The 20,453-nt window shown below is 35.7% G+C and overlaps 2 long non-coding RNA genes across 2 annotated transcripts; one reads left to right on the top strand and one right to left on the bottom strand.

Moving 5' to 3' along the window:
* Nucleotides 1-975: 975 nt before the first annotated feature.
* On the top strand, nucleotides 976-15,605 carry LOC144284585 (uncharacterized). The gene is made up of 2 exons (XR_013353035.1): nucleotides 976-1,174; nucleotides 14,894-15,605. It is a non-coding gene; the product is annotated as an uncharacterized LOC144284585 (long non-coding RNA).
* Nucleotides 14,410-20,049, bottom strand: LOC144284586 (uncharacterized). The gene is made up of 2 exons (XR_013353036.1): nucleotides 19,966-20,049; nucleotides 14,410-14,682 (listed from the first exon to the last, which is right to left on the bottom strand). It is a non-coding gene; the product is annotated as an uncharacterized LOC144284586 (long non-coding RNA).
* Between the last annotated feature and the right edge of the window lie 404 nt (nucleotides 20,050-20,453).

The raw sequence follows: 20,453 nt of genomic DNA, 5'->3' as shown, positions 1-20,453 counted from the left end.
AATTATCTTACAGAACTTAATATATTATAGCAATTTGTTACACATTTCTCTCTTTAAGTAACTATGAGCTCCTGAAAGTTAGGTAATATATCTTATTGAACTTTGAATTTTCTTTTTGGAGATCATTGCTGAGCAGAGTGGTTAGGCAAGAGAACCTAGCAAGTGTTTGGGAAAAGAAAAATAGGGAAAGGATGAAAACAAAAATCTATTCATGGTATCAAGAGAGAAGAGACAGAGAGACAGAGATACAAAGTGACATGGTGGGGGAGAAAGATGGGACAAGGAGAAGGAAACAATTTCAAAACAAAAATAGTACAAACACTGTAATACTGTATGGAAAAGATGTTTTATAGAGATCCTCTCAATTCCCAAAGCAAGAAGACATAATGGAGATTGGAAATGGTAAGAAGACCGGAAGTCATAGAGCTGATGAAAACTGAAAGCATTGGCCACTTTTAAAATTTGCTTTATTTTTATAAACACATCTGTGTGAATATCACAGCCTCCCTTCATGGCTGCCCCAAGAGATAGTGGTAAGGAGGTTCAGGGTAGAGATGAGTGGAAGAGAATGCCAATGTAATGAGCCAAGAAGAAGAATATAAAATTAAAATGAAAACTTAAGAGTGCCAACAATTTGAAAAGGGAAGAGTAACAATCTACTGACTTTGAGCAAAGATTATTTGAATCAAAACATTAATCAAGGGAGCAATTCAAAGAACTTTAGAATGACATCAGAAGACTCTCAGATACTTTAGGAACATTGACCAAAGAATATTTTTACTACTGGAGAAGACTTTCAAACACTCCATAGCTAGGCTGAACAGAATATTAATTAAATTGAATGAGCGATATAACAGTACAAGGAAGTCCCCAGGCAAACCTGACTTTGAATGCTGGGGCAGAAGTGCTCTTACACAATTTGCAGCAAAACAACCGCAATGTCAACACGGAAGCCTGAATTACCTGGCCCATCCATACAACCTGGTTCTAGGAAATGAGCCAAATGCCATAGAAACTGTTAAAATCAGGAGGCGTCTAAAATTCAAATGCTTTCAACCCAGTTCCATTTCAAATAAGCAGAAATTTAAAAGTAGAAGTAAGAGAAGCAGGAGAATACTCCTTTGTTTTGTGCAATTCCGCTTCAGGGGATTGTTGAAGGCTCTGAGGAAAACAGGTAAAACACAGGAAGGGTGAGAAAACCGATGGGAACAATTTCAAAAGCAGTGGGTTGTGCTTGAAATGGAAATTCAGCTTTGCAGAATTCTAACCAGGGGGAAAGGGCATCAGAGGTTAGCCAAAGCTGGCTGAGGAGAGATATCAGCTGATTGTGTGAGTAGACAGTGAAGTGCTCACAGAGTCAACAAACATCCCAGACTTTCCAAGTAAGTTTTTTTTGGTTTTGTTTTGTTTTTGTTTTATTTTTTAAAAGCACAATGTGCACTAACTTTCTCATCTGTTTTGCTACTGAAAGTAGTGAAATCAAGGCCAAAAGCTTTCTTTGCCTAATGTGATGCCCAGGGCATCAATTTAATACCAATGGAACACCTGTTAGGCATCTTCTGAATTAATATGATTTAATTTAGTTTAATACCAGATTGCAAATAGCTCAATCAACAAGCATTTACTGAGGAAGTGCAATGCACAAATCAGGAGATGCCCCAGGTAATAACCAGAGTTTGATGTATAGGCTGAGAATGGACTGTTGTGGGTAATTTTATCACCTTAGTGGGTGCATTAGTGTTTATTTGGAAAAAGAAAAATGAGAAAGTAAATTTTCTAAAGGGCTTTACCTCGTTCGCAGTCTCCTGCAGCCTCATTAAAAAATACACAAACTTATTTCTTAAGAGTAGTCTATACTCGCTGACTTGCCTTCCTCATCTCCGACTCATCTTTTCAAAAATGTACTTTGCATCTAGTTTTTAAAATGCAGGTATTGGGGTGCCTGGTTGGCTTAGTCTGTTGAGCGTTTGCCTTTGTCTCAAGTCATGATCCTGAGATCCCTGCTCAGTGGGAGCCTGCTTCTCCCTCTCCTTCTGCCAACCCTGCATTCAGGCTCTCTCGCTCATTTTCTCTCTCTCAAATAAATAAATAAAATCTTAAAAAATAAAATAAAATTCAGGTATTTAGGAAATGCTAAATATACTGAAAAATAAACAGGCATACGCTTATTCACCAATCTGATTTAATAAGTACCTCCCTTTTCTGTATCTGTCATATATATGTGTATATTATAAATATATAAATATATATTAATATAGATTAATATATAACCATCATTTTCAGGTTGTTAAATGAAATTACATGCTTATCTTTATAAGTTTAATAAATATGTGTATAGAATTTTTTTTCTGACCTAGAATCCTATGTCCTAAAAGTCTTTCTTAAAGTTTTAAGGTTTGTTTTCACCTTTAAGATCTTGCCCCATGAGGAATTCCACTTCCATTGCAATTACAACAGTGTGTGGTAGGTAGGAGCTAGGGCTCCGTATCCAGACTGCCTGCAAAGAAAGAAAGCACCGCTCTGCTTCTGCTGCTAGCTAACTCGCTGTGTGACTCTGAGCGGGTGATGCCTCTTTCTGAGACGCAGTTAGGTCATCTGTCAAATGCCTTCTTGGCACATAGAAAGGATTAAATGAGCTAACAAATATAGAGCATTTATTAGACCAGCGCCTGGCATGTAACCAACACTCAACATATGTTAGTGACAACACTGCTACCGTTTTTGCTGCTGTTACTACTACCATGTGAAGGAGAAATTTAATTTATTACAAAAGGGTAATTACTTCAACAATATTTATCATAAAGTCAACTATTTTCTCACCACTGATTTCTAAGCCATCTCATAAACACACTTCGCACTTTGATATATGCATGGGTCTATCCTGGTGTCTTTGCTGTGTAGTTGCGTCTCTACTACACTGCCCAGTTAGGAGCGTTAGAATAAATCTTGTATCTGGGGTAGCTAGTTCATCCTCCTCTTGAGCAAGTGTAGTTCACTCTTCTGTGTAGTTCAGGCATGTGTGGCACTTTATTCTTGCATGTTAGTTTTAGTATCCATTAATTAATTTCCTTAAAAACAACAAGGAACTAAAAACAATGTAGGGGTGGGAGGTTAGAAAGACAGAAATTTAGTGCTTCCATTCATGAACATGACTTCTATCATAAACTATTTTGATCTTTTTAGAATTTCTCTCAATAAATTTTTATAAGTTTTCCATAGAGTTTATTCTCTAATTTTCTGAAATACATTCCTATGTACTCTTGCTGTCATCATGGATAAGATTTGTTGATATATATTTTCTAAAGTTTTATTGTCGATATGAAGACATTATTGTCATATTCAGCAATGTTGATGCACTTTTATTAATTCTAATCATTTGTATGTTTTCTTTCTTTTCTGGGTAGATAACCATGCCACCTTTGAGTAACACTAATTTTGTTTCTTTCAAATTTCACGTTTTTGGCATTTCCTTATATTATTGGTCTGGCTAAGACAGAGGCTATAATTCCGAATTAAACTGCTGATAGCAGGCATCCTTATTTTCTTCTTTACTTTAGAGGGGATGTTTTAATATTTTAGCATTAAATGTAATATTCAATTTCAAGTCTCAGGAAGTTAGTACCACTTTTTATGCCTACTTTGTTAAGAGATTTTTTAAAATAATGAATATTAAATTTTACTATATGCTTTTTGCATTCATTAAGGGCATTATATTGTTTATCTTTTTTAATCATTGATTTGTTAAAGTAGTGAATTATAGTTGTAGAAACTATCTATGAATTATTGGGATACGTCCTACTTGCTCACTGAAAAAGTGGTTGGATTCAATAGAGTCTACTAATATTTTATTTAGAATTACTGCATCTATATTCCTCTGTATGATTGCCTTACAGTTTTTCCTTTTGGTACTTTCTTGGTCCAGTTTTAGAACTGATATTATATTAATTTCATAAACTAATTTGGAGAGCTGCTTCTCTTTGGCTATTTCTTGGAATATATTATATATTAAGAATGCTTTAATTTGCTTTATAGGTAGGCCTTTTTTTTTTCTTTTTTGAGAAGGAATAAGGAGAAGGAGGGATAGATAGATTTTTGACCATTAATTGAATAAATTTAAGTACATAGTTTCTAACCAGATCTCTGTCTCTCTGTCTCTGTCTGTTTCTATCTCTGTCTTTCTCTATCAGAGATTTGCCTATATTATTATTTTTCAGAGAACCAGCTTTGATTTTTGTTAATCCTCTTTAGTTTTTTTTTTTTTTTGCTCTTGACTTTCCTCTATTAGTTATTTCCTCTTCTTTTCTTTATGTTCACTCTATTAGTCTTTCCATATAGTTCACAAATTGAACATATAGCTCACTAACTTTTTTTTGAATCGGTATTTGTTCTTAATTTGTGGTTTTAAGGTCCCAGTCTTCTGTATTACTATAGTTGTGACTCATGAATTGTGATATGTTTCAGTTCTCTAGATATTCTAAAATCCATTCTGAATTCCCTTGGACTTAAGAAATACTTAAATATTAACATTTAAAAATTTTCCAACAAGTTGTTTAGGTACCTGTGGAGATATTTTTGGTAATGTGTTTTTACTGTTGTCTGTACCATATCGAATTCTGGCACATCTTAAGACATGGTAGATTTTTATCAGTATTCTGATTATTATTTTTTAAAAAATGGATATCTTAATTGTTGGATGCAAGGTTTAATATAACAATTCAAACAAATTTGTTATTGCAGTATTTGATTAGTTTTTTTTACTTTTGACCATTTTTGCTGATTGTTCTGTTTCTGACAAGTAAAAATCTTCTGCTATTTATCAATTTTCCTTGTAATTCTATTTTTTTGTTTTGCTTTATATTTTTTTGAGACTACACTGTTTGAATAGATGCATTTAGTATTATTTCATTTTCCTGGGGAATTGTTTCTTTTTAATCTCTATCATTACCTTTATCACTAATATTCCTTCATACCTTTACATTTAATTAGATGACATTAATACAAATTGGCATCTTTATTTAGGTTAGCATTTGACTTATATATCTTTTCTGATTTTTTTGGTAGTGTCTTTTCTGTATAATGTCTATAAATTGCATATACCTTAACTTCTCATTTATCCCAATTTGAGGGCCTTTATCTTTTAACTGATGAGCATGCTCTATATTTGTTGGTATTGTGGATATACTTGAAATTATTTGTATAATTTTTTTTAAATTTTTATTTATTTATGATAGGCACACAGTGAGAGAGAGAGAGAGGCAGAGACACAGGCAGAGGGAGAAGCAGGCTCCATGCACCGGGAGCCTGACATGGGATTCGATCCCAGGTCTCCAGGATCGCGCCCTGGGCCAAAGGCAGGCGCTAAACCGCTGCGCCACCCAGGGATCCCTATTTGTAGAATTTTTGTGTGTGTATTTTCATGATATTTCTTGATTCTTTTTTTCTCCTTAATCATCCTTCTTTAGACAATTTAGAGTTTTTTTCTAATTTTTTCTCCTATAAAATGGAGATATTCAATATGTTTTGTCTGATAGAATGATGTAATGTTAAAATGAATACCTGAATTAACAGGTGTTTTTCATGAGTAATAAAGAATGATCAAATGGCTGTGTCTTGCATATAATTTTTTGTGGCATTTTAATAACATTCTGTGTTACCCCCTTCTCCCCAATTAGGCATTATTTTAATCATAATCATTAACTATTACAATAATGTTTATTTAGATTTACTCACATTGTTCTGATTTATTTGCTAACCATTCAAATTTGCTTCCTATTTCCTCCTGAGTCTCATTTCACATCTTTATGGGATACATCTTGTAATGGTTCTTTCAGCAGGGTATCTGAGTGGTCAAGTTAGCATCTGTGTGAAAGTATTTCTATTTTACATTTGCTCTTGAAGGAGAACTTTAACTGAGCATAAAGTCTAATTTCACATTATATTCCTTAGCAACTTTAAGATATTATTCAATTATGTCTACTTTCTACTTCTGTTGAATGAGCATCTAATTAACTATCTAATTGTTCATGTTTTGCAGGTAAAATGTCTTTTCTATCTGATTGTTTTGGATTTGCTCTGTTTCTCCTTTTGTCTGCAGTTCCACTATGATGCATCCCAGTGAATGTTTATTTTATTTATCCAGCTCAGAAGTTCATATGATTCTTTATAATGAAAATTCATAGCTTCTTATCAGGTCTGAAAATTCTTAGCTATTTATCATTTTATGATATATTTATCATATATGTCTTTGCTCAGTTTTCCCCTTATTCTCTTCTGGAGCTCTTATTTGACATGTCAGTCATCTTTATTCTATTTGCCATGACACTCACTCTACATTTTCCATTCCTTTATCTCATTGGGTTATTATTTCCTATAGTATTTGCCACATGCCAATCCTTCAGTTTACTAATTCTTTATTCAGTTGTGTTCAAAATTCTTTATTCAATTGTGTTCAATGTGACATTTAAACAAATCTCTGAGTATTTAATTTCAGTTAATATTTTTTCATTTTAAAAAATTCCTATTGTTTTCTTTCAAAAACATTATTTGTAAAATATTTCATTTTATTGTAATTTTATTACATCTTTAACAGTTTTCCTTAACAGTTTAAGGTACATTTTATGATTTTTCTATTATTTATAATTCTTGAGATCTTATTCCTCATGTTTATTATTAATCAGATTCTCCCTCAGGATAGATTATTTTCTTTTTTTTGAAAAATAATTACCTTAATGTTTTCTTTTCCAGACTGAGAGGATGCCTATTTCTCTTCCCATTAGGCTATCTATAACCTACACCAATTTGGTTAAAGTGTTTCTTTACAACAAACTTTGAAATTTTTTTTCTCCCTGCCTGATCCCTCCAGAATTCTGAAATTCTTATTAAATATTTTTATTTTTCATAACAATGTATTTATCTGCATAAGTCCAATAAGTAGGGATGGATTATTTTCTTGTGTGGTTTGTAGTTTTTGTGGTTGCCTTTTTATTTAGCTGAAATATGTTTGTGTGTATGTGTGTGCACATGCATGAACACTTGGGCAAAAAACCAAATCTTAGAAAATGTTTTCTTCCTTTTTGCTTAAGTCAGGATCCCAGCATATCTTCACCCTGGGACCAATATTTATGCCAGGTTCTCCTCCCCATTTGGCTAAATCTATGAAATGGGGGTTTCCATTTTCCAATGAATATGTTTTTCCTAAATTGTATCTCCAGGAGGAAATCAAGATCTTTGTCTCTTCCTTGAGTTAATGGAGAGATATACTTTAATTTTCCTTTTATACAATGAGCAACTGTCCTCAGTTGTGGACTTTATGCAGAAGTCTTGATTACATATTACTTTTTCAAATGTGCCTGACATCTGGAACCCCAATTCTTCTCAGACAGCATTGCCCTAGCCCTGGAAATGCAATTCCTGCCTGGGCTACCACAACACCACTCAGGAACCTTCCTCTCTGACTTTAAGATCTTCTTCGTTTCTGGCATCTAGTTTTATCTTCTTTCTTTTTAGGTCAAATATGTATTAAAATATTTTTGTTTACATATTACCAAACACTTCTTTGCAAAAAGGTACACAAGTATCTCAGTATGTCATGTTGTAGGAACCAAAAGTAGTACAATTACTCTTCAAAAAACAATTATTGTGAAATAAATATATGTACTGAAAAATGCCATATTTGTGTTTGTGTCTATGTGTGTGTGTGTGAACTTTATTCCCAGCACCTGAAATCCCTGGGTCTCTCTCCCCATGATGGTATTTTTCCTTCACAGTAATTAGCAAACTGACTTTTGTGACATTTTCTTGCTTTTCATTATAGTTCTGATATTTATATGGATTTTGAAACAAAATAATTTACTTTTGCTTGATTTTGAACATTGTAGGACTGGAATGATTCTGTATTCATTCTTAGGTCCCTTTTTTGATCAAGTACATTTCCATCTATGTCAGGGGTTGACAAACTTTTTCTATAAGGGACCAAATAGTAAATATTTTAGTTTTTTCAGGCTAGATACATTCTCTGACACATATTCTTTTTTGTTTGTCTGTTTTACGAGTCACCGAAATGTAAAAAAAAAAAAAAAAAAAAAAATGCTTTTGCATGTGGGTCATGCAAAAGTAGGTCACAATGGATTTGTTTGGCCCATGGGCTATAATTTGCTGATTCTTTATCTACATTATTGCACACAATGAGAATTATTTGTTTACATCACTATACAGCAGGCTACTTTTATTTATTCTAATGTTGATGTGCATTTGAGTTTTTTAAAAGTTTTTTTGTTTTTAACTATGATTATTCTGCTAGGAACATACTTGCCTATTTCCTATTGTATGTGTGGATATATGCACACATATACAGATGAGTTTATACTAACGGTGGAATTGCTTAGTTTGCATATATTCAACTTTTGAAAATATTGTCAGTTTCCAGTGGTTATACCAATTTATATTCCCACCAAATAATATAATATTTTCTACTGCTTTATATCCTTGCCAACATTAGTAGTAATGAAATGTTCAATTTTAGCCAATATTGTTGATACACAATAGTATTTCATTATGGTTTTAATCAATTTTTTTATTGTTAGAGAGGTTGAATGTATTCGCAAATATTTATCCAATATTTTGATTTCTATTTTTGTAAACTTACTTGTCCCTCTTTTTTTTCTTTCCATTTCCAAATTGGGATATCCACTTTTTTTTTTTAATTCCAGTTTTTTTTCTTTTTGTAATAGTTCTTTATATATTTTGGATAGTAGTTTTTGACCAGCTATATGGGTTACAAACATTTTCTTATACTTTATGTCTTGCCTTTTCTCTCTATAAATGCTGCCCTTGGGTTAACAGAAGTCCTTAAATTCCAAGTAGCTCAATTTGTCAATCATTTTTTTTGAAATCTCATTTAATAAATATTTCCCATTGCTAGATCATAAATATATTCTCTTATATATATTCTTTTAAATATATGAGATGTTTATATTTGGACTATTACTCAAATGGAGCTGATGTTTTGTGCATGATATGTAGTAAATTTTATCCACGTGGAAACTCAATTATTCTAAAACCACACTTCAAAAAAGTAATAATTCTGTCATAAATTAAATACTCACATATTCATGGCTCAGCACAAATGCCCTCTATTCTGTTACATATCACTACCTCAGTGCAAATAGAAAGCTTTTTAATTATTATAGTTTTATAACAAGGCTTGAAATCTGGTAGAGCAAATTCTTCTGAAGAACTGCTTTTTAAGAGTGCTCTTGCTGTGCTTGACAATTGCATTTCTATGTTACTTTTACAATAAGCCCATCGTATTCTAAAATAAAACAACAACAGCAACTGCTGAGTTCTTGTGATTGCACTGAATCCTTCAATCATGGGCCTTCCAAGCCATGAGTAGGATCTATTCCTTCTATTTACTTTTTTGTCCTTTGATGTCTCTCAAAAACACTGTATGCCTTGTAATTTCTTCATAGAAGTCCATCACGCATTTTATTATATTTATCTAACCTGCTTCATATTATTTGATGTTCTATAAATAGTAAAATACTTTTTCTAAATTTTATAACTTCCAATTACTAAATGCTCACTTTTTGCTATTATATAGAAATGAAAATGGTTGTTTTATATTTCTTTAATATTCAACTACTATTTAAAAACACTCATATCAATTCTAATAATTTATTTATAGTTTTAAAGAATATATATGGAATCATATTATCTCTGTACAACTGCTCTTTATTTTCTTTCATTGCAACTCTTGTGCTTAATTCTTTATCTTGTCTTATTCTCCCAATGTAATGTTGGCTGGAAGCAGTGATAGCATACATACTTGGCTTGTTCAGCTTGCAGAAGGAAAGCTCTTACCATTTCACTATGAAGCATTATGGTGCTAGAAGTTTTATGCAGGTTTCTCAGAGGCTAAGGAGTTTTTCTTCTAGTATAGGAGTTATATCATGAATGAATATTGGATTTTATCAAAATTTTTGATAAATGCCTCAAGAAAATCTTATGAATTTTCTCTTTTAACTTGCACATATTGTGAGTCAGGTAAAATTTTGAAGATAAAAGTTTAAAATCATTGGTAGAGAAATTATTCTGGAAGCCAGAGGATTCATAACCTTATACATGGAAGAGGATAGAGATACAGGAGAAAAAGTCAAGGACTGAGCTTTAAGTAAATTCAGGTCTCTAAAGTATCAGCAGCTAGAGAATAATATTGAGAAGGAATATTTAGTGAGGTAGAAATATCAGAGAGTTGAACACAGTCTAATAAAATATCTATTGGTTGACAACATGAAGGTCTCAAAATAACTTTTGCAGTAAACATCTTCACAGAATGGAGAAGAGTTGCAGAGCAGACATGGGGAAGCCAAACTGGAAAGAATCCAAATTGGACTCAGGAGAGAAAAAAATATATATATGAGATCAGTATTCTCAATTAAAACAGATTCAGATCTAGACTAAAACATTTAAAAAATCTCTTTGAAAACACTAAAAAGTTCACGGGACAGTATAAACTTCCTGGAAAAGTTCTGTGGGAAATCTGGAATCCAGAGATTAAGCAGAATATGAGGGTAATCAAACCAATGTTCTCTGAAAATATTGTGAATATAGTAATCAAGGGCAAAGAACACTATCTGAGAATTATCCCTTGGCTCAGTACTGTCCTCAGACCCAGACAAGCAAGATTCCTACCCTGAACCCCATGCTGCAGAGGCCCTCCTCAATGTCACAAATCTAGCTATAGCAATGCTACAATTATGAACCCTGCTCAGGCACCTCTGTCATTTGTGAATCCCACACTCAGTGTTGGCCCAGGCAGCCCTTCTTGTAACTGGTGACATTTGCTTTTTGACTAATAATATTCAAGGAAATAGCTTCCACATCTCTTGTCTTATATATTTGAAAGAAAATCCAATTTTCTTCAAATTCTATAAAGATTTGAGTGTTGTTCCACTGCTAACATCAAAGGACACAGCTTTGAATTGCTCAGTGGGTTTGAGAGGAAGAAATACTTAGATAAATTATTTGACTTGTCAAGCCTCACCTCTTAGATAAAATGAATGCCATAGATTTTTATATTTCCCAGAAATGTGCTTCACCTAGTTTTGGTTTCCTTTTGATTCCAATTTGGTTCAAGAGATATTTACAAACAAACATCAAATATGGTACTAGCACAAACTGTGCATAGTGTCTGAGGAGCATTTCGTCATACTAAACAATTTATATTGCTCTTAAATTTGTAAATATGTCAGACTAGATGTAAAATGCATGAAAAGCAATACCCATTATATTCATTACCCTTGTAATGAAATGGATTCTAAATGCTAAAAGTTCAAATAGTTTTACTTTTGCAAAACTATTTAATAAGGTTTACTTATACTTGAAAGAAAACATTAAATTTTCACCTTTATTCAAGTTATTTGCATTTCCTTATAAACCTTAATATTTAGATATATGGTCTGTGGGCCTCCCTTTACACTTCTGGTCTGGGCTTTACAAACATTAGAGTTAGGATTTCAAGTGGGCTAGATCAATAGGGCCTCATAGGTCATAGTGAGACAGGTTGATTTTATTCTTTAGGTAATAGAAAACCCTAAGAGCATTTTAAAGCAGAAGGGTGGTGTTAGTTAACTGTGAGTTTAAAGGAAAAGTTTCATGTTATATGGAAAATTTACTGTGGGGGATAAGACTAAATGCAAACCTAAACCAAGAAATTCTTATGGTCATCTAAGCGTTATATAATGACACTTCAGACCATAGTCTCTGGAGATAGGCTTCTCACATTTGAAATTCATTCTTGGGCACAAGCTATCTCTATAACATTGTGAAAACAACAATGTCTGTCTTTCACTTCCTTATTAGTAAAATGGTGGTTGAAATAAGCCTCCTAAATAAGTTAAGTAAATAATTTACTTTTTTGTTAGGATTAACTAAGCTGTGCAAAGCCCTTGCAGCTTAGTAATATATATATTACTAGAAGTCAGTAAATATTATATGAGTACTAACTATTTTTGTCATTACTGAATGTGGAAAAAGAAAAAAAGAGTAAAATCGGGGGCAATTTTAATGTTTTGGGTTCAAGCAACAAGATGAATAGTGGCATCATTTACTGAGTTAAGAAACACTGGGAGATAGTCTAGTTCTGGTAAAGAAAATGGAATCAACAATTCAGCTTTAGTCTTACTAGATTTGCAATTTCTGTTCAAAATTAAGTGGAGATTGGATGTTGAATAGGCAGTTGGGTTAGTTAATTAGTCTTGTGAGAGGATAATTTGTGTAATTTGTGTAATCAGTGCACTGGTTGAGAATACTTAAGAAATGAGTGTAGTTTTAAAAGACAAGAGGTTCCAGGAAAGAGCCTTAGGACACTACAACATTGAAGATCTGGGAAGAGGAGAGGATCTTGCCAGAAAATCAGAAAGAGCAGTCAGTGTGGTAGAAAGGGTACCAGAACATGAAGATGACAGGGAAGCCACATTATTAAAAGGGCCGTAAGAATGAGTGAGTGGCCAATGTCCTGAGAGGTCAGGTAAGAATGAGAATGAGAACTGACCATTAGATTTGATATTGTGGAGGTCCTGTTGACCTTAATGACAATGGTTTCAAAGGAGTGATGAAGAGATAAAGGTATTCAGTAGATTAAAGACAGAGAAAGAGAAACTTCAGACTGAATTATAAACACACTTTTGTGATAGTACCTGCCAGGATTTTCCACTTTAGATATACTCTTCTCCTATTTGAAATAGGTTGTGAGTAGTTTCTTTGATATTATATAAATATCACATTTCAAATCAAACATTCAATTTATTCATTTATTTATATCAGAATAAGACTCATGGTTTCTTACTTTATTCAATTAGTTACAATCCGTTATTATAATTATTTATTCTAATGCCCAAATTGTTTCTTATTTGGCCAGTGGGACCCTGTTCATGCTGGTTCCATGTCCTCTTTATCCTGTTTGGCTTTGACATCTCATGCCAGGCTCCCTCTTGCATGGATACCCTCCTTGCCCTTCTTTATTTTTGTACCCACAGTGCCCCTGACACAGTTGCTCCCTGCCCCTGCCTGGACTCTGACACACTGCACTGAGCCACCATGGCACTTAACCACCCTGGCTCAGACATCTATCTCACTTGACTCCATTTAATGTCTTGTGCACAGAATTGTTTCAGAAGGGAAGGAAGTGGAAAGGATATACAGATGAAGGAAAGGAAAGAATATAAAGGAAAAGACAGAGAATTAAGGAGAAAGAAAACCAAGGGAAAGGAACAGGTGGGGAAGGTAGGGAAAGAAAAAACAGGGAAAGAAGGAAAGGAAACAGGAAGACATAGAGGAAAGGACAAAGGAGGCAAAAGAAGAGCAGGAGTGAATATAATTTCTTAGTTGGTTTTTCCATATTCACTTATGTTCCTTTCCCATCCATTATCCATTGAGCAGCTAAGTGCCATATGCAAACTCCACATAAGATCATGTCAGTATGTTATTTATTCAAACTGTAACATGATCTAAAAGGCCCTGAATTCTCGTCTTCTGTGAACTTCTCCATCTCCATCTTTTCTACTGTGCCCCTAATTTCCTACAATGCTGCTATGCTCAGGTCGCTCAGACCTTCTCTCATGTTCTTATACTTTTTCCTTCCCTGAGGTCCTCAGAGTGTGCTTACTTTGCCCAGCAAACTCCCATCTATCCCTCTGATCTCTGCTTTACTAGAGCTTTCCAACAGATGCCATCTCCAACCTGCCGAACTATGAAACGCCCTCCCTCATGTTTTCTCTCACCCTGCACCCCACTCATCTCACTTAACACAATGGGAATTCTGTGTGTTTATTCTTTAAATGTCACTCCCATTTAGGGGGGATAAGGTCTACTTTGTTCATCATTATAATATACAGTGCCTAATATATGAAGTAAGTATTTTATAAATACATGTGGCCAGCTGAATGTCAAGAAAATTAATGAATAAAGATAATGACTTCAAAACCAGGTTAGCCATTAAACTATTGATTTGTCTACCACTTCTTTCCTAGAAATCATGTTTTCTCTCTTAGCATGGTTACTTTTGAAACTGTCACTTTGATCTTTAATGATAGTCTGGGGTGTGCACACCAAAAATAATTCCAAGTGTTATCCTACCATATGTTATTCTAGAGACAGCTCCCAGAGGAACCTTTTGGACTGTTTCCTAATTCTGAGTCTCTACTGATGACAAAATGTGTATCACATCACAAAATGAAAAGATTTCCTTAGAGCAAGATCACAATGAATTAAACTTTAGATCAGCAAGCGCTGGTAGGCTGTATTGCCATTACTACTACTACTACTACTACTACTACTACTACTACTACTACTGATGACAGTATTATCAGGTTTTTAGCACATGCTATAGTCAATAATTTTACATATAATTTCATTCATTTTATTTCATTCATTTATTTCAGCTGTAAGTTAAATACTAGGGTGGACATACTGTTTTCAATGTCCATATCTGAAAAATGAGTAAAATAATATGATCCTATTTACCTCCAGATGAGAAAGCTGGACATCAGAGAATTGAGTTCCATGGTGAGATTTGAACTCTGAGTAATGACTCAAAATTTCCAAAGTCCTGACTGTAAGGCATATCTTAGTATTCTGCCCCAGATGTCCACATATTCACACTCAAGAAGCATCCAGAAAATGCTAAAATAGAAAAAAATAATAAACCCTCTATCATATGATTTGCCACATCTGCTGCTAATAGAAGCCACATCTAGAATTACTGGGGTGGGGAGGGGGGGATAATAATTTCTTTTTTTTTGGAGGGGGGATAATAATTTCTAAATGTTAACACTTCTTATTCTTCACTATCTTTTCCCTTCTCAGAGTCTGACATTCTATTATCTTCCTACAGCTGCACCTCTTGAAGCAAGACATTACCCTTCTGTTCTCAAAAAAGGGAATCTTGACAGAAGGAGTCTTTGCCTATTTGAGACTACTGAAGAAGATACCTGACCTTCATTTTCCCTTTCCTAAGTGCCTCCACTGATGTCTAAGAATAAAAAGCACAAGGCCCCTCTGAACTGGAGTCACGGAGTTAGTTTGCCCTTCCTGAAGTGAAAGGCACTCCATTATGAAGAGTCACCAGGCTGAGTCACCTGCTGATTAGAACTTTCTAAAAGGAAGTGTCTGTAGACAGTGTCTTTATACCAGAATCTGTTGGTATTTGTTTTGGAGACCGTTTGCTCCAGAAACTTTGAAGAAAATACGTCTTGGACTAAGAACTCTATAATGACCTGTTTCAGTTTCTGGTAGGCTGAATGCTAGACTTGGGAGCTGTGGTTTTGATGGGTTTTTTTTTTTGTTTTTTGGGGGTTTTTTTTGCTTTGTTTTGTTTTGTTTTTTTAATGTTGAAATCTGAGTGATGAAGTGACCAAATGATTCTGTCTTGGAGTCATTTCTTATGAGTGGTACAATGCCTCCCATGACCTGCTCCTTACCTTAGAGATTGAAACTTGATAACTTTACAAAAAATTTCATCATCCACACATTTGGGTTGTATTACAATGATTTCTGGTTTCACCAAACATTGACAGAAATTAAAAAGTATGTTTCAAAGCCTGGAAGTATTTTTTAACTACTGTGGTATTGGTTTTGCAGGATGTCCATCTCCAATTAATGTAATATATTTCATATTCCGACATCTAAGTACTATGGTAAATACTAGTGTTTGTATTATACTTCAGTCCATGAAAGACTTGAGTCAGCTTGCAAAATTTCAAGGGAAAATTTATATTGGAATAGGAGACTGAGCTTGTGGAGAGAGTTAGAAAATAGTCTCCTGGGTCATGAGGATGAGGAATGTGTCTTGACCGAAAAAAAAAAAAAAAAAATGCCTGAGCAGAAGGCAAAAGTTCTGAGGAAAACTCCTTCCCAGGCTCCACTGGCTTGTGGCAAGACAATGAGAAGATTTCATTTTTGTATCTCTTCCTCTCCATCCTAGTTTTGTGTCAAAAGCTAATGAGTTGACTTTGGTAGTCTGTGTGGAAAGGCACCCCATGATTCCTGAGTCTCCCAGACGTGAGGCTAGAGTATGGTGGGGGGCAGTGGGAGATCCCATCCCAGCAGTGCTTTCTCTGCCTCAGGTCGGATGCCCCCAGTTGGTTCAGGCCTGACATCCCAGAGACTCCTCTCACCCTTGCTGACTCACACACTTGTAAATTCAAAGTATCTTAGTAAGTGCCTATAAGATTAATAATCATTATTTTCTAAACATCACTTTGTATTTATTGCATTCCTAGACTGTATTGGTTATATAACACATGATATGATTGCTCTTTGAGCACTACCGTCTGTAAGATTAGTTATATTCTCTTCATTTTAGAGAAGAATGAACTGGCCTATGCGCACCTGGTTGGCTCAGTTGGTAGAGCATGCAACTCTTGATCTTGGGGTTGTGAGTTCAAGACCCACATTGCGTGCGGAGATTACTTAAAAAAAAAAAAAAAAAAAAAAAAAAGTAAACTGGCCTTAAAGAGGTCAAATGATTTGCTTCACTTTACACCACTTATAAGTAAAAGTGTTAAAATTGGAACCAAGCTTTAGTGCTTGAGTCTACACCCCATTACTCTACACTACCTGCTAAGATAACAGTAGTGAAAGGGGCTTTGATGAATACTCTCAAAAGTGTAAGTGTATCTGCTGCAATATTCTCCATATTCTCTCACAAAGAAGAAAATATATGCATATGTGAAACCGGCCAAAAAATGACAAATGGCAATAGATAAAAAGTTTCAGAATTGAAAGCAGGGGCTTGAAGAGAGATTTGTATACTTATGCTCATAGTGGCATTATTCTCAGTAGCCAAAAGGTGAAAGCAACCCAAGTGTCCAAAAATGGATGAATGTTGTATAGGTAAAATGTATTATATACTTAAAATGGAATGTTATTTAGCCGTAAGAAGGAAGGGCATTTTGGGGTCCCTGGGTGGCTGGCTCAGTAGGTTAGGTATCCAGCTTTTGATCTCAGCTCAGATCCTGATCTCAGGATCCTGAGTTTGAGCCCTGCACTGGGCTTCCTGCTTCGTGTGGAGCCTACTTTTAAAAAAGGAAGGGCATTTTGACATGTTATAATACAGATAAACATTGACATTATGCTATAAACTACTTATAAAAAATAAACACTGTATGATTCTGTTTACATGAGATATTTAGAGTAATTCAATTCCTAGAAATATAAAGTAGAATGGTGGTTGCCAGGTCTGGGGTAGGGAGTGAGATAGGTACAGAGTTTCAGTTTTATAAGTTCTGTGGAGGGAGTGGTGATTATGGCAGCATAACAATGTGAATATACATAATGTCACTGACCTGTGCATTTAAAAATGATTACGATCGTAAATTTGATGTTGTGTGTATTTTTTTAAGATTTTATTTATTTATTCATGAGAGACATACAGAGAGAGAGGCAGAGACACAGGCAGAGGGAGAAGCAGGCTCCATGCAGGGAGCCTGATGTGGGACTCGACCCCGGGGTCTCCAGGATCAGGCTCTGGGATGAAGGCATGCTAAACTGCTGAGACACCCGGGCTGCTTGATGTTGTGTATATTTCATCACAATTTTTAAAAAAGCATTTGAGATCATGCAGCAAAGACAAAGATGTTGGTTGGTGAGTGGTCTGTGGGAAGGAAGCACAATTTTCAAAAAGACATTTTACAGGGTGAGTGTGGTCTCTGCTTCTCCCCTTCCAGGGATGGTCTTGATGCAAAGCCCCAGGGCCAGAATAGTCAAATTTGGTCAATCTTTCCTTTGCACACAACCTGGGTGATTTTCCTGTGGTACAAATATGATCACCTCTCTCCTTTCTAAAAAATGTCATTGACTCCCTATTGCCTTCCACATAGAATCTAAACCCCCTAATATAGCTCCAAGACCTTTTATGTTCTGAACTCTGGGGACTTCTAGACCCCCACCTCTCTCCTGCTTTTCCAGTCCTTACTCTCTGAGTTCCAGGCCCCACTGAGCTGTTCAGACCCTTAGATATACTACATTCTTTTAGAGCTCTGGACCCTCACATGCTTCAAGTTCTCTGTCTCCAACCCTCTCCATAACCCTTTGTTGAAACACTCTTCATTCCTGGTTCCCTGGGCTAACTCTTTCTCATCCTTTTGGACTGATGTAGTAGACCTTACTCTCTCCAGGAAGCTTTTCCTGAGCACCCTTCTCAACTCAAGCCTGAATAATGTGTTCCTACTGGCATTCCTATAGTACCTTGTACTTCCTCATCTTAGCACTGACTACGTTAAAACTTCCCTGTTTTTGGTCTACATTCCCCCAAAGACTACAGTCTCAGTGAGAACAAGGACATTATTGATCTTACTTACTATCGCATCTTTAATGCTTAATGTAGTGTCTGATATGTAATAAGCAGTTATTCAATAACATTGGTTGAATCAATAAATTCACTGTATAATATTGTTTAGTTTTATGCAAATCTCTACACAAGCACTTTCTCATTTTGTCCTTTTAAAACCTTTGCATCAAGATTGAGTAGATCCTACTTTCAATTTCACTGATGTGAAAAATTGAGGTCTAAAAATATTAAGGCAACAATGTAGGACCACACAGACAGAAAGTGGTGGAGTGATCTCTTGTTAAAGCCTTTATTTACATCACAATATACCTCATGTCTTGGTTTCTTACTTCATATAAAGAAGAGTCCTCCTAAGTATCTCTTCATTTGTTTCTCACCAGATACAAATTTTTTAAAAGATTCATTTTGAGGCGGGGAGAGAGGGAGAAAGAAAGAATCTCTAGCAGACTCCCTGCTGAGGGAGGAGTTTGACCTGGGGGTCGATCTCACGGCCCTAAGATCATGACCTGAGCCAAAATCAAGAATTGGACATGTAACCCACTGAGCCACCCAGGTGTCCCAGATGAAAATTTTGAGTGTGTCTACTGACTGTGGCAAACACTGCTGATATGCTCTCCCCATATCCACAGTCTATCTCTGAGTAGACTATGGTGGTGGTAGATAGTTTCCAGAATGTTGAGAACTTTCCACCTCAAAAGCCTACAATTTCTTCCCCTCTGTCTGAGGGTTTTCTCCAGTACCACCTGGACTTGTTCTCTGTGTACCTGTTCTAGTGCCCTTGGGAGGGATATCCAGTGAATGCAGTTGGGAGCCTCTGGATAAATCATGCAGCCTCCACACTCTCTGGTAGAACACATCTGAGGGGTGCTCACTCCTCCTGGATTTTTACAGGATTTCCATTGGGGTTGAGCCTCAGATGAGCCTACAGAGCTTAGTCCACACTATAATACACCCTTGAATGGTAATTTTCTCCCTCTCTGAGTTGTCATCACTTTCTCATTTGTGCTTCTAGAGGTCATTTCACAAATAAATTAGCGGCACCCAAGTCTTTGTTTCAGGGACTCTCTTGAGGCAAACCAACCCAAGATATTGATAAATGCATAACAAGTAAGAAGGACAGGGAGAAAAACACAGCTTTATCTGCACTGCTAATTAAGTGTCCTTGAAAGACACTGCCTCACTATGTTCCTCCCCTACCTCCTTACCAAACAATCTTCCAAGGGCTCTTTCATCTCTGAGAGGTCATGCATTCTACTCTAGGGTGTGTTTATCTAATGCCAGATTTGGACACGGCTGTTCTTCCCAATGTGGTGTTCCTAAAGCTGCACAGGCGCCCTGTGGGCACTGCCCTATAGCCGGCTGGCAATTGGCACACAGCAAGCAATTTTCAACCTCTGTGCCAGTTCACTCCGTCCTCTGTTTATCAGAACTGGCTGGAATTACTGACTAGAATCCCTAAGGGGAGGACAGAAGTTGCAAACAACCATGGCTATCTATACTCCATTAGCTGAAGCAGACAGAGCCAGCAGCCCAATAGAGCATTAACTTCCAGACATACACATTTAGTTTTAGACAGTCCATGAAGAAGGGTGGAGAGTGTACAGAAGATAACATACCTGCGTGGCGAAATGCAAACGAGCAGCACATCAAATGCCCTTGGTCAAATATTGCACAACGGGTTTCTGAAACCAGTTTTCCCAGAGTTGTTGAAATGTTTGTTTGTGCAAGGGACATTTCTCTAAGTTCCAAAGGTCAATTTAGCTGACTCATGTCAGTGCCACCTCAGCCACAAAATGTGCACTTCTGAATTGTGTCCTCCTTTCACCTCTCCCTGGGGATAATGGTGGTTACCTGCTTAACACCACCTGGATACCAACTTACTGTTTTCTTCCACCCCAACTACCTTAACCTGATGAGTGCTCCACCACACACTCTCCCCTAGCAGGAAGAATCATGGGTGTAAGGAGGCAAATATGTTTCATAGGCAGTGGTTGATACGATCAAATTTTGGGCACCTAAGTAACTTTTGTCTTATATATCTTCATATACCACTCCTAAGTGGAGTATCTGGCACTTAGCAGATGGTCATTAAATATTTTTTGAA

Source organism: Canis aureus, chromosome 15 (assembly GCF_053574225.1).
Source record: "Canis aureus isolate CA01 chromosome 15, VMU_Caureus_v.1.0, whole genome shotgun sequence".
NCBI classification, from domain to species: Eukaryota; Metazoa; Chordata; class Mammalia; order Carnivora; family Canidae; genus Canis; species Canis aureus.
This window is presented reverse-complemented; position numbering and strand designations above follow the sequence as displayed.